The sequence below is a fragment of the Chiloscyllium plagiosum genome, unplaced genomic scaffold (assembly GCF_037043375.1).
Source record: "Chiloscyllium plagiosum isolate Xiang-an unplaced genomic scaffold, Cpla_swu_hap1 HiC_scaffold_11, whole genome shotgun sequence".
Classification (NCBI taxonomy): domain Eukaryota; kingdom Metazoa; phylum Chordata; class Chondrichthyes; order Orectolobiformes; family Hemiscylliidae; genus Chiloscyllium; species Chiloscyllium plagiosum.
Window position 1 is genome coordinate 27,383,969 of NW_028270149.1, and position 7,583 is coordinate 27,391,551.

The 7,583-nt window shown below is 72.2% G+C and overlaps 1 protein-coding gene across 8 annotated transcripts in view; it reads right to left on the minus strand.

Annotated features, from left to right (window-relative positions):
- Window positions 1-7,583, minus strand: part of acsl4a (acyl-CoA synthetase long chain family member 4a) — a 98,901-nt gene that overhangs the window by 15,026 nt on the left and 76,292 nt on the right. The gene's annotated exons all lie outside the window — the stretch shown is intronic.

Sequence of the window (7,583 nt, forward strand, 5' to 3'; positions counted from 1 at the left end):
TGGGGGGCGGGGGCGAGAGAGAGAGAGTGGGGGGCGGGGGCGAGAGAGAGAGAGTGGGGGGCGGGGGCGAGAGAGAGAGAGTGGGGGGCGGGGCGAGAGAGAGAGAGTGGGGGGCGGGGGCGAGAGAGAGAGAGTGGGGGGCGGGGGCGAGAGAGAGAGAGTGGGGGGCGGGGGCGAGAGAGAGAGAGTGGGGGGCGGGGGCGAGAGAGAGAGAGTGGGGGGCGGGGCGAGAGAGAGAGAGTGGGGGGCGGGGGCGAGAGAGAGAGAGTGGGGGGCGGGGGCGAGAGAGAGAGAGTGGGGGGCGGGGGCGAGAGAGAGAGAGTGGGGGGGCGGGGGCGAGAGAGAGAGAGTGGGGGGCGGGGGCGAGAGAGAGAGAGTGGGGGGCGGGGGCGAGAGAGAGAGAGTGGGGGGCGGGGGCGAGAGAGAGAGAGTGGGGGGCGGGGGGCGAGAGAGAGAGAGTGGGGGGCGGGGGCGAGAGAGAGAGAGTGGGGGGCGGGGGCGAGAGAGAGAGAGTGGGGGGCGGGGGCGAGAGAGAGAGAGTGGGGGGCGGGGGCGAGAGAGAGAGAGTGGGGGGCGGGGGCGAGAGAGAGAGAGTGGGGGGCGGGGGCGAGAGAGAGAGAGTGGGGGGCGGGGGCGAGAGAGAGAGAGTGGGGGCGGGGGCGAGAGAGGGGGGCGGGGCGAGAGAGAGAGAGTGGGGGGCGGGGGCGAGAGAGAGAGAGTGGGGGGCGGGGGCGAGAGAGAGAGAGTGGGGGGCGGGGGCGAGAGAGAGAGAGTGGGGGGCGGGGGCGAGAGAGAGAGAGAGTGGGGGGCGGGGGCGAGAGAGAGAGAGTGGGGGGCGGGGGCGAGAGAGAGAGAGTGGGGGGCGGGGCGAGAGAGAGAGAGTGGGGGGCGGGGGCGAGAGAGAGAGAGTGGGGGGCGGGGCGAGAGAGAGAGAGTGGGGGGCGGGGGCGAGAGAGAGAGAGTGGGGGGCGGGGGCGAGAGAGAGAGAGTGGGGGGCGGGGGCGAGAGAGAGAGAGTGGGGGGCGGGGGCGAGAGAGAGAGAGTGGGGGGCGGGGGCGAGAGAGAGAGAGTGGGGGGGCGGGGGCGAGAGAGAGAGAGTGGGGGGCGGGGGGCGAGAGAGAGAGAGTGGGGGGCGGGGGCGAGAGAGAGAGAGTGGGGGGCGGGGGCGAGAGAGAGAGAGTGGGGGGCGGGGGCGAGAGAGAGAGAGTGGGGGGCGGGGGCGAGAGAGAGAGAGTGGGGGGCGGGGGCGAGAGAGAGAGAGTGGGGGGCGGGGGCGAGAGAGAGAGAGTGGGGGGCGGGGGCGAGAGAGAGAGAGTGGGGGGCGGGGGCGAGAGGAGAGAGTGGGGGCGGGGGCGAGAGAGAGAGAGTGGGGGGCGGGGGCGAGAGAGAGAGAGTGGGGGGGCGGGGGGCGAGAGAGAGAGAGTGGGGGGCGGGGCGAGAGAGAGAGAGTGGGGGGCGGGGCGAGAGAGAGAGAGTGGGGGCGGGCGAGAGAGAGAGAGTGGGGGGCGGGGCGAGAGAGAGAGAGTGGGGGGCGGGCGAGAGAGAGAGAGTGGGGGGCGGGGCGAGAGAGAGAGAGTGGGGGGCGGGGCGAGAGAGAGAGAGTGGGGGGCGGGGCGAGAGAGAGAGAGTGGGGGGCGGGGCGAGAGAGAGAGAGTGGGGGGCGGGGCGAGAGAGAGAGAGTGGGGGGCGGGGCGAGAGAGAGAGAGAGTGGGGGGCGGGGCGAGAGAGAGAGAGAGTGGGGGGCGGGGCGAGAGAGAGAGAGAGTGGGGGGCGGGGCGAGAGAGAGAGAGTGGGGGGCGGGGCGAGAGAGAGAGAGAGTGGGGGGCGGGGCGAGAGAGAGAGAGAGTGGGGGGCGGGGCGAGAGAGAGAGAGAGTGGGGGGCGGGGCGAGAGAGAGAGAGAGTGGGGGGCGGGGCGAGAGAGAGAGAGAGTGGGGGGCGGGGCGAGAGAGAGAGAGAGTGGGGGGCGGGGCGAGAGAGAGAGAGAGTGGGGGGCGGGGCGAGAGAGAGAGAGAGTGGGGGGCGGGGCGAGAGAGAGAGAGAGTGGGGGGCGGGGCGAGAGAGAGAGAGAGTGGGGGGCGGGGCGAGAGAGAGAGAGTGGGCGAGAGAGAGAGAGAGTGGGGGGCGGGGCGAGAGAGAGAGAGAGTGGGGGGCGGGGCGAGAGAGAGAGAGAGTGGGGGGCGGGCGAGAGAGAGAGAGAGTGGGGGGCGGGGCGAGAGAGAGAGAGAGTGGGGGGCGGGGCGAGAGAGAGAGAGAGTGGGGGGCGGGGCGAGAGAGAGAGAGAGTGGGGGGCGGGGCGAGAGAGAGAGAGAGTGGGGGGCGGGGCGAGAGAGAGAGAGAGTGGGGCGGGGCGAGAGAGAGAGAGAGTGGGGGGCGGGGCGAGAGAGAGAGAGAGTGGGGGCGGGGCGAGAGAGAGAGAGAGTGGGGGGCGGGGCGAGAGAGAGAGAGAGAGAGTGGGGGGCGGGGCGAGAGAGAGAGAGAGTGGGGGGCGGGGCGAGAGAGAGAGAGAGGTGGGGGGCGGGGCGAGAGAGAGAGAGAGTGGGGGGCGGGGCGAGAGAGAGAGAGAGTGGGGGCGGGGCGAGAGAGAGAGAGAGTGGGGGGCGGGGCGAGAGAGAGAGAGAGTGGGGGGCGGGGCGAGAGAGAGAGAGAGTGGGGGGCGGGGCGAGAGAGAGAGAGAGTGGGGGGCGGGGCGAGAGAGAGAGAGAGTGGGGGGCGGGGCGAGAGAGAGAGAGAGTGGGGGGCGGGGCGAGAGAGAGAGAGAGTGGGGGCGGGGCGAGAGAGAGAGAGAGTGGGGGGCGGGGCGAGAGAGAGAGAGAGTGGGGGCGGGGCGAGAGAGAGAGAGAGAGAGTGGGGGGCGGGGCGAGAGAGAGAGAGAGTGGGGGGCGGGGCGAGAGAGAGAGAGAGTGGGGGGCGGGGCGAGAGAGAGAGAGAGTGGGGGGCGGGGCGAGAGAGAGAGAGAGTGGGGGGCGGGGCGAGAGAGAGAGAGAGTGGGGGGCGGGGCGAGAGAGAGAGAGAGTGGGGGGCGGGGCGAGAGAGAGAGAGAGTGGGGGGCGGGGCGAGAGAGAGAGAGAGTGGGGGGCGGGGCGAGAGAGAGAGAGTGGGGGCGGGGCGAGAGAGAGAGAGAGTGGGGGGCGGGGCGAGAGAGAGAGAGAGTGGGGGGCGGGGCGAGAGAGAGAGAGAGTGGGGGGCGGGGCGAGAGAGAGAGAGAGTGGGGGGGCGGGGCGCGAGAGAGAGAGAGTGGGGGGCGGGGCGAGAGAGAGAGAGTGGGGGGCGGGGCGAGAGAGAGAGAGAGTGGGGGGCGGGGCGAGAGAGAGAGAGAGTGGGGGGCGGGGCGAGAGAGAGAGAGAGTGGGGGGCGGGGCGAGAGAGAGAGAGTGGGGGGCGGGGCGAGAGAGAGAGAGAGTGGGGGGCGGGGCGAGAGAGAGAGAGAGTGGGGGGCGGGGCGAGAGAGAGAGAGAGTGGGGGGCGGGGCGAGAGAGAGAGAGAGTGGGGGCGGGGCGAGAGAGAGAGAGAGTGGGGGGCGGGGCGAGAGAGAGAGAGAGTGGGGGGCGGGGCGAGAGAGAGAGAGAGTGGGGGGCGGGGCGAGAGAGAGAGAGAGTGGGGGGCGGGGCGAGAGAGAGAGAGAGTGGGGGGCGGGGCGAGAGAGAGAGAGAGTGGGGGCGGGGCGAGAGAGAGAGAGAGTGGGGGGCGGGCGAGAGAGAGAGAGAGTGGGGGGCGGGGCGAGAGAGAGAGAGAGTGGGGGGCGGGGCGAGAGAGAGAGAGAGTGGGGGGCGGGGCGAGAGAGAGAGAGAGTGGGGGGCGGGGCGAGAGAGAGAGAGAGTGGGGGGCGGGGCGAGAGAGAGAGAGAGTGGGGGGCGGGGCGAGAGAGAGAGAGAGTGGGGGCGGGGCGAGAGAGAGAGAGAGTGGGGGGCGGGGCGAGAGAGAGAGAGAGTGGGGGCGGGGCGAGAGAGAGAGAGAGTGGGGGGCGGGGCGAGAGAGAGAGAGAGTGGGGGGCGGGGCGAGAGAGAGAGAGAGTGGGGGGCGGGGCGAGAGAGAGAGAGAGTGGGGGGCGGGGCGAGAGAGAGAGAGAGTGGGGGGCGGGGCGAGAGAGAGAGAGAGTGGGGGGCGGGGCGAGAGAGAGAGAGAGTGGGGGGCGGGGCGAGAGAGAGAGAGAGTGGGGGGCGGGGCGAGAGAGAGAGAGAGTGGGGGGCGGGGCGAGAGAGAGAGAGAGAGAGTGGGGGGCGGGGCGAGAGAGAGAGAGAGTGGGGGGGCGGGGCGAGAGAGAGAGAGAGTGGGGGGGCGGGGCGAGAGAGAGAGAGAGTGGGGGGCGGGGCGAGAGAGAGAGAGAGTGGGGGGCGGGGCGAGAGAGAGAGAGAGTGGGGGGCGGGGCGAGAGAGAGAGAGAGTGGGGGGGCGGGGCGAGAGAGAGAGAGAGTGGGGGGCGGGGCGAGAGAGAGAGAGAGTGGGGGGCGGGGCGAGAGAGAGAGAGAGTGGGGGGCGGGGCGGAGAGAGAGAGAGAGGGGGGGCGGGCGAGAGAGAGAGAGAGTGGGGGGCGGGGCGAGAGAGAGAGAGAGTGGGGGGCGGGGCGAGAGAGAGAGAGAGTGGGGGGCGGGGCGAGAGAGAGAGAGTGGGGGGCGGGGCGAGAGAGAGAGAGAGTGGGGGGCGGGGCGAGAGAGAGAGAGTGGGGGGCGGGCGAGAGAGAGAGAGAGTGGGGGGCGGGCGAGAGAGAGAGAGAGTGGGGGGCGGGGCGAGAGAGAGAGAGAGTGGGGGGCGGGGCGAGAGAGAGAGAGAGTGGGGGGCGGGGCGAGAGAGAGAGAGAGTGGGGGGCGGGGCGAGAGAGAGAGGAGTGGGGGGCGGGGCGAGAGAGAGAGAGTGGGGGGCGGGGCGAGAGAGAGAGAGAGTGGGGGCGGGGCGAGAGAGAGAGAGTGGGGGGCGGGCGAGAGAGAGAGAGTGGGGGGCGGGGCGAGAGAGAGAGAGTGGGGGCGGGGCGAGAGAGAGAGAGTGGGGGCGGGGCGAGAGAGAGAGAGTGGGGGGCGGGGCGAGAGAGAGAGAGTGGGGGCGGGGCGAGAGAGAGAGAGTGGGGGGCGGGGCGAGAGAGAGAGAGTGGGGGGCGGGGCGAGAGAGAGAGAGAGTGGGGGGCGGGGCGAGAGAGAGAGAGAGTGGGGGGCGGGGCGAGAGAGAGAGAGTGGGGGCGGGGCGAGAGAGAGAGAGTGGGGGGCGGGGCGAGAGAGAGAGAGAGTGGGGGCGGGGCGAGAGAGAGAGAGAGTGGGGGGCGGGGCGAGAGAGAGAGAGAGTGGGGGGCGGGGCGAGAGAGAGAGAGTGGGGGGGCGGGGCGAGAGAGAGAGAGAGTGGGGGGCGGGGCGAGAGAGAGAGAGAGTGGGGGCGGGGCGAGAGAGAGAGAGTGGGGGGCGGGGCGAGAGAGAGAGAGAGTGGGGGGCGGGGCGAGAGAGAGAGAGAGTGGGGGGCGGGGCGAGAGAGAGAGAGAGTGGGGGGCGGGGCGAGAGAGAGAGAGTGGGGGCGGGCGAGAGAGAGAGAGAGTGGGGGCGGGGCGAGAGAGAGAGAGAGTGGGGGGCGGGGCGAGAGAGAGAGAGAGTGGGGGGCGGGGCGAGAGAGAGAGAGAGTGGGGGGCGGGGCGAGAGAGAGAGAGAGTGGGGGGCGGGGCGAGAGAGAGAGAGAGTGGGGGGCGGGGCGAGAGAGAGAGAGAGTGGGGGGCGGGGCGAGAGAGAGAGAGAGTGGGGGGGCGGGGCGAGAGAGAGAGAGAGTGGGGGGCGGGGCGAGAGAGAGAGAGAGTGGGGGGCGGGGCGAGAGAGAGAGAGAGTGGGGGGCGGGGCGAGAGAGAGAGAGTGGGGGGCGGGGCGAGAGAGAGAGAGAGTGGGGGGGCGGGGCGAGAGAGAGAGAGAGTGGGGGGCGGGGCGAGAGAGAGAGAGAGTGGGGGGCGGGGCGAGAGAGAGAGAGAGTGGGGGGCGGGGCGAGAGAGAGAGAGAGTGGGGGGCGGGGCGAGAGAGAGAGAGAGTGGGGGGCGGGGCGAGAGAGAGAGAGAGTGGGGGGCGGGGCGAGAGAGAGAGAGAGTGGGGGGCGGGGCGAGAGAGAGAGAGAGTGGGGGGCGGGGCGAGAGAGAGAGAGAGTGGGGGGCGGGGCGAGAGAGAGAGAGAGTGGGGGGCGGGCGAGAGAGAGAGAGAGTGGGGGGCGGGGCGAGAGAGAGAGAGAGTGGGGGGCGGGGCGAGAGAGAGAGAGAGTGGGGGGCGGGGCGAGAGAGAGAGAGAGTGGGGGGCGGGGCGAGAGAGAGAGAGAGTGGGGGGCGGGGCGAGAGAGAGAGAGAGTGGGGGGCGGGGCGAGAGAGAGAGAGAGTGGGGGCGGGGCGAGAGAGAGAGAGAGTGGGGGGCGGGGCGAGAGAGAGAGAGAGTGGGGGGGCGGGGCGCGAGAGAGAGAGAGTGGGGGGCGGGGGCGAGAGAGAGAGAGAGTGGGGGGCGGGGCGAGAGAGAGAGAGTGGGGGGCGGGGCGAGAGAGAGAGAGTGGGGGGCGGGGCGAGAGAGAGAGAGAGTGGGGGGCGGGGCGAGAGAGAGAGAGAGTGGGGGGCGGGGCGAGAGAGAGAGAGTGGGGGCGGGGCGAGAGAGAGAGAGAGTGGGGGGCGGGGCGAGAGAGAGAGAGTGGGGGGCGGGGCGAGAGAGAGAGAGTGGGGGGCGGGGCGAGAGAGAGAGAGTGGGGGGCGGGGCGAGAGAGAGAGAGTGGGGGGCGGGGCGAGAGAGAGAGAGAGTGGGGGGCGGGGCGAGAGAGAGAGAGAGTGGGGGCGGGGCGAGAGAGAGAGAGTGGGGGGCGGGGCGAGAGAGAGAGAGTGGGGGGCGGGGCGAGAGAGAGAGAGAGTGGGGGGCGGGGCGAGAGAGAGAGAGTGGGGGCGGGGCGAGAGAGAGAGAGTGGGCGGGCGTGGGGCGAGAGAGAGAGAGAGTGGGGGGCGGGGCGAGAGAGAGAGAGTGGGGGGCGGGGCGAGAGAGAGAGTGGGGGCGGGCGAGAGAGAGAGAGTGGGGGGCGGGGCGAGAGAGAGAGAGTGGGGGGCGGGGCGAGAGAGAGAGAGAGTGGGGGGCGGGGCGAGAGAGAGAGAGTGTGGGGGCGGGGCGAGAGAGAGAGAGAGTGGGGGGCGGGGCGAGAGAGAGAGAGTGGGGGGCGGGGCGAGAGAGAGAGAGTGGGGGGCGGGGCGAGAGAGAGAGAGTGGGGGGCGGGGCGAGAGAGAGAGAGAGTGGGGGGGCGGGGCGAGGAGAGAGAGAGAGTGGGGGGCGGGGCGAGAGAGAGAGAGTGGGGGGCGGGCGCGAGAGAGAGAGAGTGGGGGGCGGGGCGAGAGAGAGAGAGTGGGGGAGCGGGGGCGAGAGAGAGAGAGTGGGGGGCGGGCGAGAGAGCGAGAGAGAGAGAGAGTGGGGGGCGGGGCGAGAGAGAGAGAGTGGGGGGCGGGGCGAGAGAGAGAGAGTGGGGGGCGGGGCGAGAGAGAGAGAGAGTGGGGGGCGGGGCGAGAGAGAGAGAGTGGGGGGCGGCGGCCGAGAGAGAGAGAGTGGGGGGCGGGCGCGAGAGAGAGAGAGAGTGGGGGGCGGCGGCGAGAAGAGAGAGAGTGGGGGCGGCGAG